We start from the raw sequence: 23,643 nt of genomic DNA, 5'->3' as shown, positions 1-23,643 counted from the left end.
ACTACTGTAACATGCAATTATGTTCAAACCGTAACTTTGAATTTAGTCATTTTAAATTGATTGCATAGTATGTATGACGTGCAGATATTATCTACAATTTTACAACAGTAACATGTTTGCTTGATAATTTCGAACGGTTCGAAGCATGAATTATATCTGCTAATTCGCGCATTTTATTGTTACTTCCTACCTAGACAAACATTTATGTAACGATCCGTTCGAGAATTCACATATATTTCAAATTAATGGAATGAACATGATTTGTATATTTAAAAAAAAAATGCTTTCATAATAATAAGTCTAGACGGTATGAGTTCAGACTCAAGTGGAAAAACTAAAAATCCTCATTTCATTGTAAAATCCCTCCTTAGAAGTTGATATTGTTGATTAAATGTTGTAACTATTTCAAATTGACATTTATATTTGCAATGCAATTTGCAAAACGAATATAATAAAAATGATAATTTACAATTTAATAAAAAGTGCTTTTATTCGTTTAAGTCTAAACTTGGAATAGAAAATGTTCGTAATCATTGTCATAGGACAGAACTGATACATGCATAGTATTAATATTTATGCGAAAAACTACAAGAACAAGCTCAGTAGCAAACAGTTTAAACATAAACCCGGTTTAATGGCACTGGGCAAACGCAAAAATTCATTGAAGAACAAAAAATTAATACACCACCATGAATATTTCACAGAGTCAACTTTTCTTCAAAATCAAAGTCTTGTCAGAAAATCAAAGGGTTTTCAGATACGCATAGACTAATTCACAGAGGACTTGAGCTTCTCTGTAATTATGACCAAGTCACAGCTTGTTGCCTAATTTAAATTCGATTTCGATTTCATCCTACATTCTAACATTCTCAACCACTTGTTCCATCTCATTACAGTTTTTCAGAATAAAAAAAGTAAACGTGCAAAAATTTCAGGGATTTTCAATTAATTCATCAAAATAATAATTAATATCTAAGCTCAATTTGCCTGTTAGATTTTATATTTTTTTAAGTTCAAACTTAAATTAACCTAATCTAGAAATTGTCAACAAAACGGATGTAATGAGCGCGTTATTTTAACATAGCAACGCAAAGCAATTGCATATATTCCCCTAAATCACAGATGGAATTAAAGATATATACTTTTCGTTGAATATATTTGTTTTGATGATAATGGTTTTGATTGTTTTATACAAAAAAGAAATCATTTCTTAAAAATAAGCCTGTACTGCATTTCAGTAGAAATGGATTCAGAAGCGATAACGACTGATCTTCCAAAACCGAAATAATCACGCAGATACTATGACCCATCACAGTGATGTATTGATCAATTCAGAAAGTCTGGATGCTCAAACGATTCGAATAAACAGATAAGAGACCATATATTTCCATGTTTCTCCCGATAATGTATATAAAGTGTACTTCAATTAGTTCTCAAAACAAAAGACAATAAAGAACATGACAATCAAACATTTACCATGATTAGTAAGAGTGATATAATGGTCAATACAGAAGTCCTGGATGCTTACTCAATTTGAATAAACACAATTAAGACCATATATTTCAATGACTGTCCAAAAATGGAAAATGTGATGTACTTTAATTAGTTCTCAGCAAAAAGCGTCGCATTTGTCTTGATAAAATTCAATTTAAAAGTAACAACCATAAAACAATTGAAGAAAACAATTACTGTAAACTGGAAGGTAGACTGATGTTGTAAGCTTGGCTTGGTCATGGGTTTTGGTATTGATCGGAACAAATTGTATTATGGTTGTGAGAGTATGTTAGTAGACACACAAAAGTTCCCTTTGTGAACTGTATACGAAATACAACAGGAATAAGTACAGTATTCGCGAATTCAAACATAAAGCCACGTTTAACAACACAGGGTCAACGTCAAAGACATATAACACACAAAAAACAAACAATTGAATACCAGAAACATGAAACAATAACGCAAGAATCCATCAGACTCGAATATATTACCTCTTGGATGATGAGTGGTAAACCATACCATTCTAAATACTATATGCTAATATAATTGGTAGAAGTTAACAGTGTTGGCCAGCTATTTGCACTGTCTACTTAAATTTGTCTACTATCTCGACTTTCCTTTAATGATGCATATTACACTGTTCTCTCAGTGGTCAATGATGTGCCTCATCACCAGAGTTCTAATCGTCCTCTGAGAGGAACGTTAACGCGGGTCTCTAGTGACCGGGTAATACACTGGCACAGGTAAAATATCTTGATTTTTGTTTTAAAATATGGTTTTAGTCGTAGCTAATATCGATATAAACAACACAATAAACTTTACATTGTTTTAATCATGTCTTATTGAATTGTATTACTGGCTCAAGTTAATTTCTTACAATTAGTTAGTAAAATATTGAAACTGGTTAATTAATATATATGACGAAAATCGACTAAAATCTTTTTTGAAACGAGCCTCAATGTATCTTTAACGAGCGTTACCTTATGGTTGTGCACTACGCCGCGAAGACTGCAATTATTGTGCGTTCATCAAACTCTTTCAGCTGGTTGGACTGAAACACAATTGATTTAATTTAATGAAAACACTCTCCAAACATATGACATTTGTTGAACACATTTTACTTTCCTTCATCTTCATCTTATGCGTACCAGTTGCTGCCCCATGAAAATATATCATTATCGTAGGAATTCCAATGTGTGTTTACCCTGATTGCATGGCTATATGTATAGGTATTGGCTAGAGCTCATATTTTACAAATTAAATGAAATAATTTTAAAGGAGTATCAGCTGAGTCAGTCCGGTCTCACAACTAGATATCGTACATTGACAAGTAGCATTAACATCTTTGAGCTGTGTCAATGCCTCGACCGCGTCATTGAAAATGTGAAGGATGTCGTAAAATGTGTGAATGTCACCGTGTATATCCTTGGGCACAAAGTTGGGAAGGTACATTATTCGGTCTAGACATTTAACATGAAATAAATCATTATTGGGCTCAATAAGTTGAGAAGTACAGTCCGACTGATTAATGAAATGATTGCTTTACAGATGCAGAGTATGCACTATTGTTTATTATCGATGAGTTGACAACTTTAGTTATCATCAAAGCTGTAAGCTCTTACATAATTTTGTTTTAAAATCATTTGAACCGTAGGGAACTGTTATCAAAATTGCATGACTGTCAGAAAATTCATTAGCGGTACCATTAACAGACTATCAGTTAAGCATTCCCATCGTTATTTGCGTGTTCAATCAGTGACACAAACACACTATCAATTAAGCATTTCTCACGTAAATTTCGTGCATAAAAATGCAGATTCATTTTATCAGTACATGGACAATTCAACTTAAGCATTTTATTTGTAATTTTATAAAATATATTATTCAGTTGTGTACACAGTATTTGACGAGGATTGAGTTTTACTTTCCAAAGAAATATAAAAAGACGTTGTTTTTAAATTCAGTATATGCTGCTTTTATGAGTTGTTGTTTTCTTGAAATTATGGAATGAAATTTTCGATTTATTTAAATGATGAGATAAAAAAAAATATGTACATTTCTTAAGAACAAATTTCAATTCTAGTTATTATTGTACAAGTCCCTTTATAAAATCGTTCATTAATTTATCAAAGTCAAATACTGTTTACGATAATAATATCATTAAACACCTCAATAGTGATTTGTTAGTTCAGCGAATTCTTTCTCCGATTAGCTTATTTTCGGGGTATCTGTGGAAGTGCAAATTGCTTCATTGCATCAATACGACCTTAATTTGTTTTTGACGAATTATATTTAGCTTTATAGTAAAATATGATCCAGATAAATTTGTTAAATAAAGAGTGTACTAAATAAACAATTCAGCTCTATTGTCGTGCTGCATTGAATTAAAATTATTAACTAATTTGCTTCGATTTCATCATATAATGGTTTTCCGATAATAATATCAATAACTTAAAAAACTTAATGTTAATTTTAACAACTATACTATTTCCTTAATGCAAATTCGTCAACGATATATATCTCATATGCTAGCAATCTCAGTTAACCAAATTGTTAAATGTAAATTTCTGTAGTCTTACTCATAAATACTGAACCCTCCATTATAGTAGTTCAATTAATGCTGTCATAATTATTGGTATAAGCCTAAAGTACTCCTTGATAATATCACATTTCATGGTTTGTCAATACCCAAATTATAATATTAGCCTTGGAATACTCCATTAAAATATAACATTTCATGGTTTATAATTACATTATTATCATATAAGCCTTGTAGGGCACACGAAAATGTAACATTTCATGGTTTATTATTACATAATTATCATATAAGCCTTGTAGGGCACACGAAAATGTAACATTTCATGGTTTATTATTACATAATTATCATATAAGCCTTGTAAGGCTCCACGAAAATGTAACATTTCATGGTTTATTATTACATAATTATCATATAAGCCTTGTAAGGCTCCATGAAAATGTAACATTTTATGGTTTATGACTTCTTAATAGTTATACGAGCCTTGTTATCTTCCACGATGATAATACATTTCATGTTTCATCAATAACCTAATCATTTACAGATACTTAGACCACTCCATGATAATATCACATTTCATGGTTTGTCAATACCCAAAATATTATATTAGCATTGGAAAGCTCCATGATAATATTACTTTTCATAATTTATATTCAATTTTAGTATTGTATGAGCGTTGAAACGCTCCACGATACTTATTCATTTTACGGTTTTCAATAAACAAATTATTATATGAACACTGGAATCATGAACGATAATTATACATTTAATATTTCATCTGTAACCAAATAATTATATGAGCCCAGGAACCTTCCACATATTTTATGGTTTATCAATAACTAATTTAATATTCGAGCCCTGCAACTCTCAAGATAATACTACATTTAATGTTATAAACGACCAATCTGACCTGTCTTTCAAATGACAACACCTGATAAACATAAAAGCTGTTGAGTGCAGCGTTGCGACTTTTGCGACCTTCGAACAACTAAATACACAACGAATGACGATCGTAGCATTTGTTTACTTAAATTTGTGCGAATCACGGCGATTGACAACGTTTACTGTGTCAAAGTATTAAAAACGTTATCGTTAGAAGCAGTAGGGTTTTTTTTGTCAATAATATTTATTTCTACACGACAGCAGTTCAAATTAAAAGTTAAAAGTTGAATCATTGGCTGAATTCTGATTATTATAAATAACAGGTCCGAGCATGTATTAAAGTGTATTTTTGATTTGCATTCATGAATTATAAATCTTTGCCAGAAGGTAAATATGAGTTTTTGAATACCAAATGTACGGTATAATACGTGAAATGTTACGAACAACGTCGCAAAATGTTGCATGCTCAGGACAGCCAAGTGGTACCCAGAAAGTGAATCGAGTTTCGGGTTGTGCATAGACCTTCGGGTGCAAATTAACATGGAATTATCATTGCAGTTATATCAGTAATGAGAATTATGTGATCAATATTAGTCTAGGTACCATACAACGACAGCATATATGGATATAGCACTTAAGCGCTCAGGACGACCTTTCTCAAATGTAAAATGGAAATCAATTCGTGGTATCATGTTCTAAATAAATAATTACTCTTACTCCTGTGTACAATTTGAACCAAGCCTGTAAGAAAACAAAAGAGTCAGATAACACCAACAGACTATTATTTAAATATTTCTCACGTCAACTGCCTGAAATATGATGCTTATCTAGTCATTTATTGTTAATGAACACGAAGCTGATTGTCATATATTTATTTTTACGCCATTAAAGAAAAGCTCTCTGTTGTATTTAACTTCCAATTACTTTTACCGCCTTGAAAAATAAACCATCGATAATCAATCAGGCGGAGCCAGGCTCCTATTAGCGTCATGAATATCAAACAGGCGGATAAAGCCTGGGTGAAAGCGGCTGCTTTTCCCAAATCATAAGGTGCTGATAATTTTGAAAAAAATAGTACGGTTTAAAATTCCTAACAAACACTTTTTTCTTCCATAACATTTTTTTTATATTAGTAAGTTCGTTTGGCAAAGGTTAAGTAAAACGGTATAATCTATTAAATGAATTACCTCCAATAAACATTTGCTTAGTTAAAACATCAGAAAAAAGGAATGTTGAACCACACATGACAACAATATACCTGAAAAAGCAATAACAGCTTTTTTCTCCTAATTGTAAATAAAGTGAAGGGAAAACAAGTACAGTGAATCCTCATTTAAGCATCATTGAACTTACATCACTCATTACCACTTAACTTACGACCTATAACCTACCCAATGGAAATTAAAGATAACTGCCAATTGTGATGGACTTTTTTCAAATGCCTTTAAAAAGTGTGTCCGATAGCACCACAAGTAAGCCGAAGTGGTCAAAAATGTATTTGAAGGTCGAAGTATCTGTACTTTTTATACGAATATGTATCCGTAATGATGACAACTATAATTTATCGCATACCATTCTATATCATTTACGGACTATGCTTCCATGTTTCTGTTTTAATACATATTTGACCTAACATCATGTGCGTGCATTGTTACCAAGATAGTGATGTTTTATGTTAATCTAAAAGGTCTCATCAAAAAACGTGTTGTTGTGAGTCATTTTTATTGAACACTAGTTTGTCATTAATAAATTTATTCCCTCATCATTTATTAAATATGTCACACATCGTACGTTGACATACAATTCGCAAGAAGCGAGTATCACACTTGCTAATGATGTTCAATTTTACAACGCAGATCTTTCGGAATACCGGAAGTAGGCAGTCGTGACTATTTCTATGATAAAAAAAATCACGAATTGAGATCATTAGTAAATGTCAATTCTTGTTCCAGTGGGCGGTGACAGTGTTGTACATACCATTGCTGTCAATGAAATATCTCTACCAAGCCAAACATGCTGTTATAATACTTAAAGAAAATATTTCGAATGTTTTTTTATCGGAATAACACTTTTATTCAGAAAGTTTTAGAATTGAGAAAGACCAAACAATAACATTGGATAGGCCGACAACTTTTATAACGAAGAAGTTTGCATTATTGTTAAATGATGGAAAATATTCAAATTATGAGATTTCCGCATGCATATTTTTATAAAGTGCAATTGAAATTTAATATCTACGTATTTAAGTCCAAGATTCTTAGACACTCTTTTGCTCAACCGCCTCCTGTCGAGTCTTATATTGTTGATCTTTGAATGACAACACGCACAAGTCCGTTTTCTGGACATGCTGGCAAGTTAAGGTTACAACCTGTTTCGCATAAAACTCACCTTTATGTAGTACATGCAGATAGAGTAATTGACTTCGCATACATGCAGTTTAAAAACATGTTTTCCACCCATATCATTCGCACTGTGGATTTGTCTAATAGCTAATTTTTTTGTGCATTTGTTGACATTGTATGTCCTCAATGCTATAAAAAGTGACCTATCAGTATGAACATATACATATTTATAATAGTCTTGCTACCACGTAGTTTGATTGGAACGAGAGTGCATTATGATATTCTGTGTCGCAGAATCCCACATATAAATTTATGCTATGATTTAAACAGGAACGTTTAAGTAATATTTCTGTTTATGAACGGTTATTTTAAGACATTGTGGCTAAGGAAAATCCGTTTAAGTTCAAACATTATTTTCACCGGGGCCTTTTGTATTTGCTGAAGATACATGACGTGGAAGAAACAGTGATGAGACACAAGGAAATCCGGGTGCGATAACGTAGCTTTTAATATTTTATATGGGTGTAAGACACGATACACGGGTTACATCTTTGCTTGGATAAACCAATTCTGAGTACACCACTGTTTATATATTATGTAATCTATGGTTGACCTAATTCATTAACGAACATTTTTATCATGTTGATTGAAGATTTTTCCGCTTTGCAGTTTTTACAAATAAATAAAAGAAAAGACAACAACATATAAATGAATATAGAATATAAATCAATAAACAGCTTGCACAAATCTTGATCAGGGTTACATAAATCTTAAACACGTTCGGTTTCATACTGTGCTTATCCCAGGAGTTTCATAAAGAAAATGTTGAAAAATGACATTTATGAACCTATGGTTACACATAGGATAAAATTTGTGTTTCTATTTAATATTTACATGAAACACTACAGAAACAAGCACATTAGTCGAAGTTTAAACATAAACCCCGTTTAATGGCACATAGTCGACGCCAAAGACATAGAACACATAAACAAACAATCACCAACCAAACAAGGTACTACATCACAAAACTCCACAAACAACAAAATCCATATATTCTATATTAAATTACTCCCCATGTTTATCTTAAAATATAATACAATCAGTGGTAACATGTTTGACAATAATGTCTAGTATTGGGATTTGTTTGATTAATTGCACGCATGTAAGGGAATAAAACAGTCTGTTCATACTAACAGGGGCTGTTTTTGTTGTTAATTATCACGACACTGGTTGTCATTTAGTAATTCACTTCGTCAATAGAAGGATTTAAATGTGTCAATCAAAAATAAATTCATTTAGATTACTTTAAACATCAAGAACAAACAGCCTATGGCAAATTACCAGGCAAAGCGAGGTACCAGTCGCGTAGGTTTAATTATTTAATGGGGAAATACTGAATATCGAGTACCTTCTGTTATCAACCGTGTTTTATAAAAATCAGACAGTGACAAGTAGTACGTTGATCAATTTCAAGCAAGAAATTTGTCACCTCTATGCCCCCATCTTCTGACGAGATTATCTATAATAATACATACATTTATTTAAGCGAAAATATACAGATTTTCATAGGTTAAACTTTGATTTTTAAGTCCCTTTTAGGCGTAAAATAACATTCAATTCGTTGTTACATGGATGACCGAAATTAATAGTCAGGGGAGTGTTGTTGCATGACTGTCAGGGATTAAAACAGTTTGCACAGACAGGCTATTGATTTAGAATTTATCACGTCAATGTCGTGAACGATTATGCTAATGTAGTTATTTTTTCGACGCTGGTTGTGTTGTCATTTAAACTTAAATTGCTTAGTAGAAGGAATTTAGTTCGTTTATATATGAATGCACTTAGTTTTATTTTAACGTCAAGAACAAACAACTTTGGCAGAGCGAGGCCACAATTGCGTGGTTTTAATTAGTTAATGGTGAAATACTGAATATCGAGTCCTTTTTGTAATAAACCGTGTTTTTATTACTATCAGAGAGTAGCAAGGAGTGAGTTGTTCATTTTCTAGCCCATGAGGTGTACACTCAATGATCTGACATTCTGTGGAAAGCATACTCAATAAGATAATTATAAATTTAGTGAAGCGAAAATATGCACCTTTGATTTTAAGCTGATTCCTTTGATAAAACTCAGTAAAATAATAAACGCCAAACATAAATACATCAATTAATTACTCGGATGAACCCAGTTGTCAGAAATTAATGAAAAAAACCTATGTAAAGTTACAATGATTGTAACCAAATAAACACTAAACAAGAGAATCTTCACGCAAGAAGACAACATTACCAACGCAGTGTCATTGGTAAATGGTAAACAAATTGCCCATTATATTCTGTGTACTTGACAGCATTGCTGTTTCCGATAAAATAAAACAAGAAAAAGATAGTGAAAAATACAGTAATAACCAATTAAGCATCATTTATTATTCATCATTTTCAACCTCATCCCTATGCTTGACTTACTTTATGTATTTAATTTTACTTACTGCATTCGCATCCAACATCCAACTAATTAATTTGAACCTTTGCAAATATTTCCATGGAAATGCCACTTGTATCCTCTTTTCTATTTAATGGAAACAATCGACAACTGCCTACTAGGATGGAATTTTAAGACAAATGCTATATAATTCCGATAGTTTCACAAGTAAGCCGTAGTAAAAGTGCTCCATCACGTATGGTTTTGTATTGGAATGAAAGAGACTAGCGTTTACAGTGTATTAAATCCGATAGCCTTTTTTCATTAAATGTCATTTGAAGGACAAGATATACATACTTCTAATTGAAGGAATATCAAGAACTCTCCATCATAATATATTTACCAAACTATGCTCAAAGTATTAACCGTTCTATAGCTTTCGAAAATCCAGAAATAGTATATATATATATATATATATATATATATATATATATATATATATATATATATATATATATACTATTTCTGGATTTTCGAAAGCTATAGAAAGGTTAAAGAAAAGAGTGAATATATATATATATATATATATATATATATATATATATATATATATATATATATTTAATGCCTACTTATTTTCCATACTTCGTTGATTTGTTAGGTTAAAAAATATTTTGATACACGTGTCCTTGTTGTTTCTTTACGTTTTGTCTCTTGTGCTGTGCCTGTTATAATTTAAGAAAAATCATAAACCATGTAATCGGTCCAGGTTGGCTTGAACACGCCTGACTCAATTTCCTCGTTGGCTCGAACTGTATGTAAAGGACAGATTGTTTTCTATTGAAGGGAAACTTTACCCCTTGGCTCGTATTTCCTAACGCTCGAGGTATTTTAGCCGTTCCTTAGGAGTTTGAGCCAGATGTGTTCGACTGTACTTGTTGCTTATATCCATGTCGATATAACATTGGACCTGTCAAACTGATAAAACAATGTATAAAACACACAGCCAAATAACACCTTGATATTGTATTGAATATAAAACGTTTCCTTGTTTGCCTCCCTCGGGTATTGTGGTTAATATATTATGCATTACTACGAACGATTGTTCAAATTAAGCATAACCTTATACGGAATAAAGTGTCTGTATCGAAGGGGCACAGACTAATACTAATGAAAATAAATAGGGAAAGAATACCTTTATACAGAACAAAGTGCCTTTTCGAATATACAGTAGATTATTGATGAAGACAAATAGGGAAAACATTTTTATTTCTATTGATTTAAAAAAGGACAATTCTTTTTGATACCCCTGTGTTTCATTAAGACTACAACGCAAACACACCACAGATATTTCTCGATGTTACATGCACAGCCATTTAAAAACGTGTATGGGTTGTATAAATTGAGAGTTATTCAAAAAGCTAAAACTTATGATATACATAAAAATAAATTATATATATTTTATTTGTGACATAATGCAAGAAATAAATAATATTGGAAACTATTTACACCATAACATTACTGAAAGAAAAACAATGTCAGTTTACCGAAATAGGCTATTACTTGCATATTGCACACATCAGTTGCGTGGCTTTCTTGCCTTATCAAAGCTTCACAGTAACGTATTCATGCCGCTTTAGTTTTGTCTGTATAATCATTATAATCAACATTGCATAATTCCATGAAATTGATTTCCTAAGGCACTATACTGAAGATTTGATTGATAGTAAACACTAAAAACGAAGCCTAAACATATATTTATACAGTTATTTTTAATACTACTGTAATATATGTTCATTCAATGGTAACGTTAAGACTGTCTGATAAAGTGTCTTTAATGTGCTTATATACCGATTCTGGTTCTAAACATTTGTCTTCCCGGCTCGTTGTGGTGTTTATATATTTGTATCTCTGACAGTGGCGGATCCAGGAACTCATAAATTCGGGAGGGGTGGGGGGTGGGGGGCTAGGGATTGAGGGTCACAACTGTCGAACTCCCTATATTCTTTTATTTCAATTTGATATTGAAACGACACTTATTAAAACCTTTATTCAAATATAATTAAATACATCTTATAAATAGGACATACGTGTATATTTATATATCAGCGTCTTAATTGTTAAGGTATAAATCAAGGTAAAAGTAAGGTGTTAAAAGGGTTCATTTACCAGCAAACTGGTAGGGATTTATGCCCTTGCGCCCTACGTTAGCACCGATACAGTCTAGTTTGTTATTGTTTCGGTCCTTGCCTTAAGCCCTTTCACACATTTTCTCTTTAATGTTCACCTTTTTTGCTTGTCCCTGTATGTTTCTGTATTATTGTAACTGAAGGTTCGATAACTTACAATACAAGTAAATTTTGCATTCTTAGATGATAACGTAGTAACATGAACACAAACTACGGAAGGTACTTTTTTCTATTGCAACATCGTACAAGCAATCATTTCAAATAGCATACAAGGTTTACATTGATAAAGTCTACCTCTTTAAACATTTGTTATATCTAAATTCATAATTAATATGAACATCGTTCAATTAGACTTACTAGCTCCAAAATCATCGATGCATTGTATTCCATCAATAAAGATTATCTCGTAAAGGTATTGATATATCTTAGTTTATAATTAATGTTAAATCAATCGTCCAAATAGATTTACTAACTCCAAAACCATCGATGTATTTTATCCCATTAAGTTTGCACTGGTAGTAATAGTTCCACACAATAACACAATCACATAAATTTTGCACTTGGACGGTAAGCTGCACATGTATTCAGAGTTGAACATGAAGCGACATGACAACATTAAAATTTGCAACATTATAGGTTACCGATACAACCACAAATTAGCGGTGGTGTCATTTCTCTACGATATAAAGTATCGTCATTGACAGAGCAATATCATCGGCGGCATTGATTTAAGCATGTTGTATTCAATAATATCCAGAAGACCATTATTTTAATAGCATAATGAAAACAAACAGAATATGCAAAAAGTCGAAAATTCAAAAATAACCCTAACACTGTTTAGGGGCACGAGGCAAACGCCGAACGTATAAACATCACATAAACAAATACAAACAATAAAAATAAACCAACAACTAAAGCACAAAAACAAACACAATCAACAAACCAAACCCTGATCAAAATTGCTGTATTAATAAATGATGGGATACCTGCCCTGGAATGGTCGGTGAAACAAGAGTTCACTGGAACTCGATTCTATTAAGCGCTGAAACAAGTTAGCAGAAGCCATATTAATATCAAAAAGACATTTTCAACATATTTATTTTATTAGCATAACCAAAACTAAGAAGTAAGCTTTGAAGCGTATTATGCATTGTTTCTGTGGGAAAAAAATCATCGTTTCAAAACATCAAAGGAGAAAAAACTTATTAGTGAGAAAAGATGTATAATACAATAACAATGTATGGTCTTAAAAGCACAATGAATGAATGAAAGAATTGATTTTAGCGAAATATGTTTTAGTTATATGCAACAATTTTATTACACAAGTATTCTATATTCGCATTTGTATAAATAATAAAATCTTAAAGTTGTCCGTGTAACAGCTTTAACTGCAATAAAACAAGCTGCGATCGTTTTAAAAAAGTAAAATTACACTGGTTAGTACAGATAGTCAAATAGATAACATAGTGGCTGTTTCTTCGAAGATGGTACTAATTATCTTACTTTTGAAATATTAGCCAATCAGCCATTTCTTAATGTCGTGAATGTTATAATCAACACTGTTCTGTTCTATATAACGCGCCTTTCCAGGAAATAACTATTCAACCCAATAAGAATTAATGCTCATTTTGAATGTCTGGATTTTGCATTATTTGACCATTAATATATATTAATCCTTTTCCTCCAAACAAAATTTTGTCTTCGGAATAGAATAATGCCTTATTTTCTTATATTCTCCTAGATATCATTACATTTGTTGTTGCCGAATAAAACCATCTTATTAGTTACTGCATTGTTTGGCGCTTTGATGAAGGAAACGGAGTTGAGAACGCGTAATACCACAATGGCCGATCGTTAATATGGACTCTTGACGAGACCTTTCAGACGGTAATGGTTACAGAATAAATGGTTGAAAAGCGAGAAAGTACAGACCAACATTTAAAGTTTTTTTCTACATTCTGGTGTAAACGATTTTTGTTTAATATCTAACCTGTCAACCCGGGGAGTACAACAAATGTGCATCTTATAAACACTTCACTTTAATAAGATTGAGTACGAAATATTTCCTAACAGTGTGTTCGTCCCTCGGGTATTTTGTTTTGTGTCAAACGACCGGTATAACGTTGCAGCGCTTAAACGTTTTATATTATGCTTAGGCAGACCTCTTTTCAATCATAAAATATAAATCAATGCGTGTTATCATGTTCTGAATAAATGATAACTCTTACTCTGGGGAAAATTCGAAACATTGCATGCCTGTTAGAAAATGAAAGAGTCAGTTTATACCAACAGGCTTTATTCTAAATTTCTCACGTCAACTGTCAGAAAAACTGATGCTTATCCATTTAATAAAGACAAAGCTGGTTGCCGTTCAATCAATCGATTGTCCAATTAAAGGTTTTTATTGCGTTACTAATGAAAAGTCCTCTTTACTATTTAAAATCGAATAGCTTTAAACACCTTGAATAATAAATCGTCAACAACTGAACAGGCGCAACCCGGCTCGATTTCCCGCCATGGTATTCAGACCATTTGGCAAAGACTGAATAAAAAGTGCAGTTTCGCGATGCCCCTAACATAGAAGATTCCTGCTTAATGACCACAAGTTCTGGAATAAATCATAGTAAGTACTATAACATAAAATGTATACGAGAACGTGCATTTTAGTTGGTTCATTTAGGAAAGGTTAAGTAAACAGGTATTATCAATAAAATTAAATGCATTAACCTAACATTTGCTATATGAGAAAAACAAGATCGCATACCATAATGTTTTATTCAATGGCTTTGTTTCCATTATTCTGTCTTATAAATATTTGATATTGCGTGCATTGCAACTAATATAGTGATGTTTTATGTAAGTCTTAAATACTTAGTCTCTACAACCAACGTTGTGTTATGAGCCGTTATAACTAAACTTTTTGGTCATTAATAAATGTATTCCCTCATCATAAAAACAAGTTAAATGTGTCACACATCGTACGTTAACATACAATTTGCAAGAAGCGAATAGCACAATAGCTTATGTTGTTCAATTAAACAACGCTGTTCTTCCGGAAAACCGGAAGCAGGCAGCCGTGACAATTTCTACGATCAGAATACGTTTCACATTGAGACCATTAGTAAATGTCAACTCTTGTACGTGTGGGCGGATACAGTTTTGCTTTCAATGAACTCTCTTTAGCAAGCAAAACATCTTGTTTTTATACTTAAGATTACATTTTGAATTTTCGTGTTTCGATAACACTTTTTCCTCAAGATGCATACGACGATACAATAACTTTGAAGAGGTCTAACATGAATAACAAAACGACGTTGTTCAATGTTGGTGTGCCATAACAATTGAATAATGTCCTTTTGCGTATGTATAAACACTGAATTTATACGTATTGTTTTCTTAAAGCTTCTTTGATACTCCATCGCTCATACGGCACCCATCGAGTCACGTAATAATTAAACACCAACGAGTCTGTATTCTGGACATGTTGTTACTTTTAGTCTACAATCTGTTTTGCATCAAACTCACTTTTATTTCAGGATACAAAAAAACAGGGTGTACTAATGTTGTTCTTACTACCCCGTTGTTTGACTTGAAAGCGATCGCCTTATGATGTTCGACGTCGCAGAATTCAAAACAGGTGTATTTTGGGCTATTATTTATACAACGTTTAACTGGTATTTTTGGCTGTATATCTGTATTTCTTTTGACCTTGCGTTAAAGGATAATCATTGGAAATGCAAACATTTATTGCCAATGGGGTTCATCGCTTTTGTTGAAGGGACAACATACGGAGGAGGCAATGGTGGTATAAAAAGAAGTCTGTGTAAAACCATAGGTCGTGTTTAAATAGACCCTATGGGATATATTCGAGCGAGATACAGAGCACCGAGTACACTTTTTTCCTGGTTCAACCAGCACTGAGTATACTACTTGCCTAAGTTTATTCAATGCGTATTGCCTGACAAGGGGGCTAATTGTACTAATTTATAACGTCTTTCGGTATGATGCGGCCAGGGATCAAACCCCCGACCTCGCGCACCGTAGGCGGAAGCCTTAATCACAAGCCATGGATTGTTACCGCATGTTTGACCACCCATTAACGCACTGTGTTTTTGTCTGGTAGTCAATATCATTTTCAAATGTGCATTGTTAGCATGTGATGTGATTAAAGCTATAAAATGTGACCAATCAGCTTAAACGAAAACGTTTAACAATGCAATTCCAGGTACTCCGTAGTTTGACTGAAAATCTAACAAGGAACGTGTATTTGGTGTTTCTGTTCAAAGTCTATTAAGACAAATTATAAGAAATTAAGCAAAACATATATGATAATCATATATTATGTAATCTCTGTTTGTCCTATTTTCCTTGATTTACTTTTGTTTCATGTTAAAGAAGGGCATTCCTGCTCTGTAGGTTTAACATCTAAATATTGAAATAAAAAAAATAAAAAAAATCAAGTTTATTTCAATCTCAAAACGTTCGGTTTCCTACAGTGATAATTAAAGGATTCTCATATAGTTGATTTTAAAACTTGTTATATATACAGCCGTGGTTACACATTAGTTAATCGAATGTTTTATTTTAAAACCCTTGTTTTAATCGGAAAATAAAATTGAAATCGTAGTAATACGTTTGACAGAAATAAATTGACTTAGGAATTGCTCGCCAAGTTGCATGCCAGTCAGGGAATGAATGAGAATGTTTACAGAAACAGGTTATTGTTCTTGTTGTGTACTATCACGGCGCTTGTTGTCATTTCGTCATTCAGTTGATCGATATAAGGATTAAAATGTGTCAATCAAAATTAATACACTTCAAGGACTTAAAACCTATGGCAAATCACCGGCAGAGCATGACACCAGACGCGTATGTTTACTTAATTAATGGGGATATAACGAATATTCAGTACCTTTTGTAAAATACGGTGTTTTATCACAATCAAACATGGACAAGGGGTCAATTGTACCTGACATTTTGAGGAGAGAATACTAAATAGCATGTTCATACTCAAGCGAATATATGGAATTTTCATAGGTAAAGCTTTAATGTTTTAGTCCTTTCTAGTCGTAAAATAGCATTCAACTCGTGAAAACATGTTTCACAGATATTAATAGTCAAGGGAATTGTTGTTGCATGCCTGTCGGGGATTAAAACAGTTAGTTTAAACATACAGGCTATTTTTCTAGAATTTCTCACGTCAAAGGCGTGAAAGATGTAGTCATTTTTTTCGACGCTGGTTGTCATTGAGTCTTCAATTGATCAATAGAAGGATTTTATTTCGTTAAAAAATAAATGTGCACTTAGATTTCTTTTAACGTCAAGAACTAACAACCTATGACAAATCGTCAGGCAGAGCGGCGCCACAATCGCGTAGTTTTAATTAGTTAATGGTGAAAGAGTGAATATGGAATACCTTTGGAAAAAATGTGTTCTATTACTTTCAGACAGCAGCAAGGAGTACGTTGTTCATTTTCTAGCACATATGGTGTAAACTCAATGACCTAACATTCTGAGGAGAGCATATTTAATAAGATATTTATACTTTTAGGCTAGTGAAAATGTGCACCTTTGTTTTTAAGATGATATTTTAGATAAAATTCAGTTAAATGATATACGCAAAAAAAGAAAAAAATGAATTATTCGGACAAACCGGGTGTCTGAAATTTACCAAAAAACCTGTGTAAAGTTACAAAGATTGTAACAAAATAAGCACTAAACAAGATACTCTTTACGTAAGAAGACAACAATACTAATACAGTGTCATTGGTAACTGGTAAACAAAATGCCCATTATATTCGCTGTACTAGACAACATGGCTTTTTCCGATAAAATAAAACAATAAAAAGATAGTGAAAATATACAGTAAAAACCAATTAGCATCATTTATTATGCATCATTTTCCAAATTCATCCCTATGCATGACTTACTTTATGTATTTTATTCCTTTAACTCTACTCTCTCTTATTTTACATCCAACTAACTAACTGAACCATTGCACAAAATTCCATTAACTGAATGTCACTTCTATCCTCTGTTCCTTTTTCATGGAAACAATCAACAACTGCCTACTGTGAAGGAACATTAAGACAAATGCTATACATTGCCGATAGCTCCACAAGAAAACCGTAGTGAAACTGCTCAATCACGTATGGTTTTGTCTTGGGCTGCACGACATTAGGGTTAACAGTGTATTAAAGCCACTAGCCTTATTTTATTAAATGTCATTTGAAGGATAACATATGCATTCTTCTAATGGAAGGAATATCAAGAACTCGCTATCATAATTCATTTAACAGACGGTGCTCAAAGTTAATAAGAAATTCAATGTATACATACACAGCCATAGAACACCTTCATATTGTATTGAACATGATACATTTCCTTGTTTGCCCCCTTCGGGTATGATTGTTCATATAATATGCATAACTTCGAACAATTGTTCAAATTAAGCATAACCTTATACAGCATAACGTGTCTGTATTGAATGCACAGACGAATACTTATAAAGACAGACAAGAAAATATTTATTTTTTTAATTTTTGATGTGTTATTATTTTAACTTTACCTTTATAGAAAACAATGTTTCTATATCGAATACACTTTGCTACAAAATAAAAGAAATAACTAATCTTGGGGAATATTGGCACCATTACATGATTGAAAGAACAAACAGAGTCAGATAGTTCAATTGCGTGACTTATTAGGCTGATCTAAACTTTTGCAGGAACGTAAATATTTCATTTGCGTGACTTATTAGGCTGATCTAAACTTTTGCAGTAACGTAAATATAAAGGTTGATATGAAAAGCTGTGCTTAATATGCGAATATTGAAGGTCTTAATTGTACATTACTTGACCATTAATATAATAATCCTTCCCGAATGAGCTCAATTTTGGCTTCGGAATAGATTCATAAAATGATGCCTAATGGGCTTACATTCTCCCAAATAGCTCATGTTGCCTCAAGAACATACTTATTAGTTACTGCATTGTTTGGGGCTTGAATAATAGAAACCGAGTTTAGAAAACATTGTACCACGGTGGCCGATCGTTAATATGGACTCTTGACTTTTCAGACATTAATGGTTAGAGAAGGAATTGTTTAGAGCAGGATGTACAGACCGACATTTTAAGATAGAAGTTATTGTCTACTTTCTGATGTAAACATTTTTTGCTTTATGTCTAACCTGTCAACCCGGGAAATACACCAAACGTGCATCTTAAAACCACCTCACTTTAATAAGATTGAGTACGAAATATTTCCTAACATTGTGTTGGTCCCTCGGGTATTTTGTTTTGTGACAAATGACCGGTATAACGTTGCAGCGCTTAAATGTTATATATTATGCTTAGGCAGACCACTTTTCAATCATAAAATATAAATCAATGCGTGTTATCATGTTCTGAATAAATGATAACTCTTACTCTGGGGGAAATTCGAAACATTGCATGCCTGTTAGAGAATAAAAGTGTCAGTTTATACTAACAGGCTATATTTTAAATTTTCTCACGTCAACTGTCAGAAAAACTGATGCTTATCTATTAATTTAATAAAACGAAGCTGGTTGCCGTTCAATCAGTCGATTGTCCAATTAAAGGTTTTTTATTGCGTCACTCATGAAAAGACCTCTGTGATATTTAAAATCGAATAGCTTTAAACACCTTGAATAATGAATCGTAAACAACTGAACAGGCGCAAATTCCCGCCATGGTATTCAGATCATTTGGCAAAGACTGAATAATAAGTGCAGTTTTAAGCAACTGTAGCATAAAGTACTTTTAATACGAGTAAGTTGTGTGATGCTCCTAATACAGAAGATTCTTGCTTCATGACCACAAATTTTGGAATAAAATCATACTTAAAAATATAACATAAAATGTATACGAGAACGAAAACGTGCATTTAGTTGGTTCTTCTAGCAAAGGTTAAGTAAAAAGTGTTATCAATAACAATAAATACATTAACTTAACATTTGCTTAGGTAGAAAAAAGATCGCACACAAAATAATGTTTTATGCTATGACTTTGTTTCTATTACTCTGGCTTATGAACATTCGATCTTGCGTGCATTGCAACTAATATAGTGATGTTTTATGTAAATCTAAAATATTTAGTCTCTTCAGCCAACGTTGTGGTATGAGCCGTTATTATTGATTTTTTTGGTCATTAATTAATTTATTCCCTCATCATAAAAGGGAGTTAAATGTGTCACAAATCGTACGTTGACATACAATTTGCAAGAAGCGAATAGCGCAATTGCTAATTTAACAGCGCAGATGTTCAGGAATAACGGAAGCAGGCAGCCGTGACAATTTCTATGATCAGAAAAAGTCTCGAATTGAGATCATTAGTAAATGTCAACTCTCATACCAGTGGGCGATGACAGTGTTGCACATACCATTGCTGTCAATGAACACGATTCTGGATATCTGATAATTTAAGTTTTGAATCCAATACCTAGTTTATGCGTAAAAAGAAATTATTGTTCATCAATGAATTTCAAACACATGTTTTACCACCCACTTTTAACAGACTGTGTATTTGTATATTGTAGCCAATATTTGTTCTCATGTGTACATATGATATGCTTAGTGCTGTTAATAGTGACCTATCAGCATACCGAATTCGGTATAATCATGCTATTCAAGCTACCCCGTAAGCTGGCTTGAAAGCGTGTGCCTTATGATGATCGATGTCGCAGAATCCCAAACAGACGTTAATGCTCTAATCTAAACAGGAACGTTTAATTGGTGTTTCTGTTAAAACTTATTTAGAGAAATAATTATTAATCAAGCAAAACAAAGGTGCTTTTCATACAGAATGTAATCTTATTGTCGTATTTCATTTATTTAGTTTGGTATCATGTTAAGAAAATGCATTTCCTGCATTTCCTCTATATAGTTTTATCAAATAAATACAAACTATAAATATAAATAATTACAAAAAATGAATAAACAGTTCTTGCAAATGTTAGTCATGGTCACATAAATCTTGAACAAGTTTTTTGTTGATTGTGCTTATCAAATAGTGTGCATATTTGTTATTGTGTTTATCAAAGGAGTTTCATAAAGTAAATTTTAGAATATGTCATATATTCAGCTATGGATACACAAAAGTTAAGTGTTGAATTTGAAGACCCTTGTTTTAATCGTAAAATAATATTAAAATCGCAGTAATACGTTTGACAGCTATTTATAGTCATTGGAATTTCTCACCATAGTGCATACCACTCTTGAAAATATAAGTTTGTTTACACAAAGAGACTATTACATTCTGTTGTAAATATCACGGTAACGACGCTGGTTGTCACTCAGTTACTTAATGTATCAATAGTAGTGTTCTGTTTCGTCAATAAATAAATACACTAAGACTATTTGGACATCAATGACAAACAACTTGGCAAATAAGCAGGCAGAGCGAGGAAACAATCGTGTAATTTTAATTAGTTAATTAGAAAATACTGAATATCGAGTACTTTTTGTAATAAACCGTGTTTTTATTTCGCAATCAGACATGGCCAAAAGTACATTGTTCAATCTGTAGCCAGAAATTTCTTACCTCTATTATCTGACATTCTCACGAGAGAATATTCAATAACATATACATTTATTCCAGCGAAAATATGAAATTGTGCATAGGTTAAAATATAATGTTTTAAGTCCGTTTTAGTCGTGAAATAGCATTCAATTCGTGATAACATGTTTGACAGATATTAATAGTCAGGGGGATTGATGTTGCATCCCTGTCAGGGATTAAAACAGTTACTTTACACAAACAGGCTATTGGTTTGGAATTTCTCACGTCAATGGCGTGTAAATAATGCTGATGAAGTCATTTGTTATTACTTATCAAGACGCTGGTTGTCATTTAGTCATTTAATTCATCACATGTAGGCTTTCATTTCGTCAATCAATATAAACGCTTAGATTATATTGAACATGATGCATAAACAACCTTTGTCAAATAATCAGGCCAAAATCGCGTAGTTTTAATTAGTTAATGGTGAAAGACTGTATATCGAGTACCTTTTGTGATAAACCATGTTTTATTACTATCAGCAGCAAGGAGTAGGTACTCATTTTCTAGCACATAAGATGTAACCTCATTTACCTGACATTCTGATGAGATCGTATTCAATAAGATAATTATACTTTTATTCAAGCGAAAATATGCACCTTTGTTTTTCAGTTGATCCTTTTGATACAATTCAGTAAAATGACTGACTTGATAAACAGAAAGGAAATCAATACTTGGCCATACGCCATGTTGTCTGAAATTAACCAAAAAAAGTCCTATGTAAAGTCACAAGGATTGTAACCTACTAAACAAGAGAATCTTCACGCAAAAAGACAACATTACCAACGCAGTGTCATTGGTAAATGGTAAACAAATTGCCCATTATATTCTGTGTACTTGACAGCATTGCTGTTTCCGATAAAATAAAAAAATAGTGAAAAATAAAGTAAAAACAAATTAAGCATCATTTGTTATGCATCATTTTCCAACTTCAACCCTATGCATGACTTACTTTATGTATTTTATCAATTAAACTGTACTCTCTATGCTCAACATCCAACTAACTAACTGAACCATTGCAAATAATTCCATAAACTAAATGTCACTTCTTTCCTCTGTTCCTTTCCCATGGAAACAATCAACAGCTGCCTACTGTGATGGAATGTTAAGACAAATGTTTTACATTCCCGATAGCTCCACACGTAAGCTGTAGTGAAAGTGCTCTTTCACATAATTAAGGTTTTGTCTTGGGCTGAACGATATTAGCTTTATAAGTGCATTATATACGCTTGTCTTATTATATTAAATGACACTTGAATTTTAGTAGAAATTTGATTCAGGAGCGAAAACAATTGATCTCCGAAAACCAAAATAATCCCGCAAATACTATGAAATATCACAGTGATATATTGGTCAATTAAGAAGTCCTGGATGCTAAAGCGATTTGAAAAAAAAACTGACTAGAGGCCATATATTTCCATTTTCTCCCGATAATTTACATGTGGTGTAATTTAATAAGTTCTGGAAACAATATGTATAATCCAACATATTCCATGATCGGTAAGAGTGATATAATGGTCAATTAGGAATGCATAAATGCTAACGCAATTCGAATAAACACAATAGAGCCATATATTTCCATGACTGTCAAGATAATGAAAACAAATATGTACTTTAATTACTTCTCACAAAAAGCGTCGCATCTATCTTGATAAAGTTCAATTTAAAAGTAACAACTATAAAATAATTTAAGAAAATAATTACTGTAAACTAGGATGTAGACATAGAGTAATATTGTAAGCTTGGCTTGTCTATGGGTTTTAGTATTGAGAGCAACTTATTATGTTGTCGATGTGCGAAGATGTTAGAAGAAATAAAAAAAGGTCTCCTAGTGAATTTTATACGAAATGCAACAGAAACAAGTACAGTATTCGCAAATTTAAACATATAAACCCGATTAATAGCACATGGTCAACGCCAAAGACACGGGAACGGTTAATTAAAGTCATAGTAATTCGATAATCATTTCACAAAAAAAAATGTTGCCCATTGTATTCGCTGTAGACGGCAGCATGACCTTTTATTTCGATAAAATTAAACTAGATAATTAAGTAAACAGTAAGAACAAATTAAGCATCATTTATTATGTATCATTTGTCAGCTTCATTCCTATACATGCATTTTATATGTATATCATTTTACTTACAGCACTTCACATCCAACTAAATAAGTTGAACCATTGCAAATAATTCCCTTGACAAAAT

General features: G+C 32.3%; 1 protein-coding gene across 1 annotated transcript in view; it reads right to left on the bottom strand.

Moving 5' to 3' along the window:
* The window catches only part of LOC128221667 (uncharacterized), a 116,411-nt gene extending 98,502 nt beyond the window's left edge, over window positions 1–17,909 (bottom strand). Inside the window, exons 1-2 of the mRNA XM_052930268.1 lie at window positions 17,792–17,909; window positions 2,475–2,545 (exon numbers count right to left, since the gene is read on the bottom strand). The gene's annotated coding sequence lies outside the window, so the exon portion shown is untranslated. The remainder of the gene's footprint in view (window positions 1–2,474; window positions 2,546–17,791) is intronic.
* Between the last annotated feature and the right edge of the window lie 5,734 nt (window positions 17,910–23,643).

This window comes from Mya arenaria, chromosome 16 (genome assembly GCF_026914265.1).
Source record: "Mya arenaria isolate MELC-2E11 chromosome 16, ASM2691426v1".
Lineage (NCBI taxonomy): Eukaryota > Metazoa > Mollusca > Bivalvia > Myida > Myidae > Mya > Mya arenaria.
The sequence above is the reverse complement of the archived record's forward strand: the minus strand, read 5'-3'. Positions and strand labels throughout refer to the sequence as shown.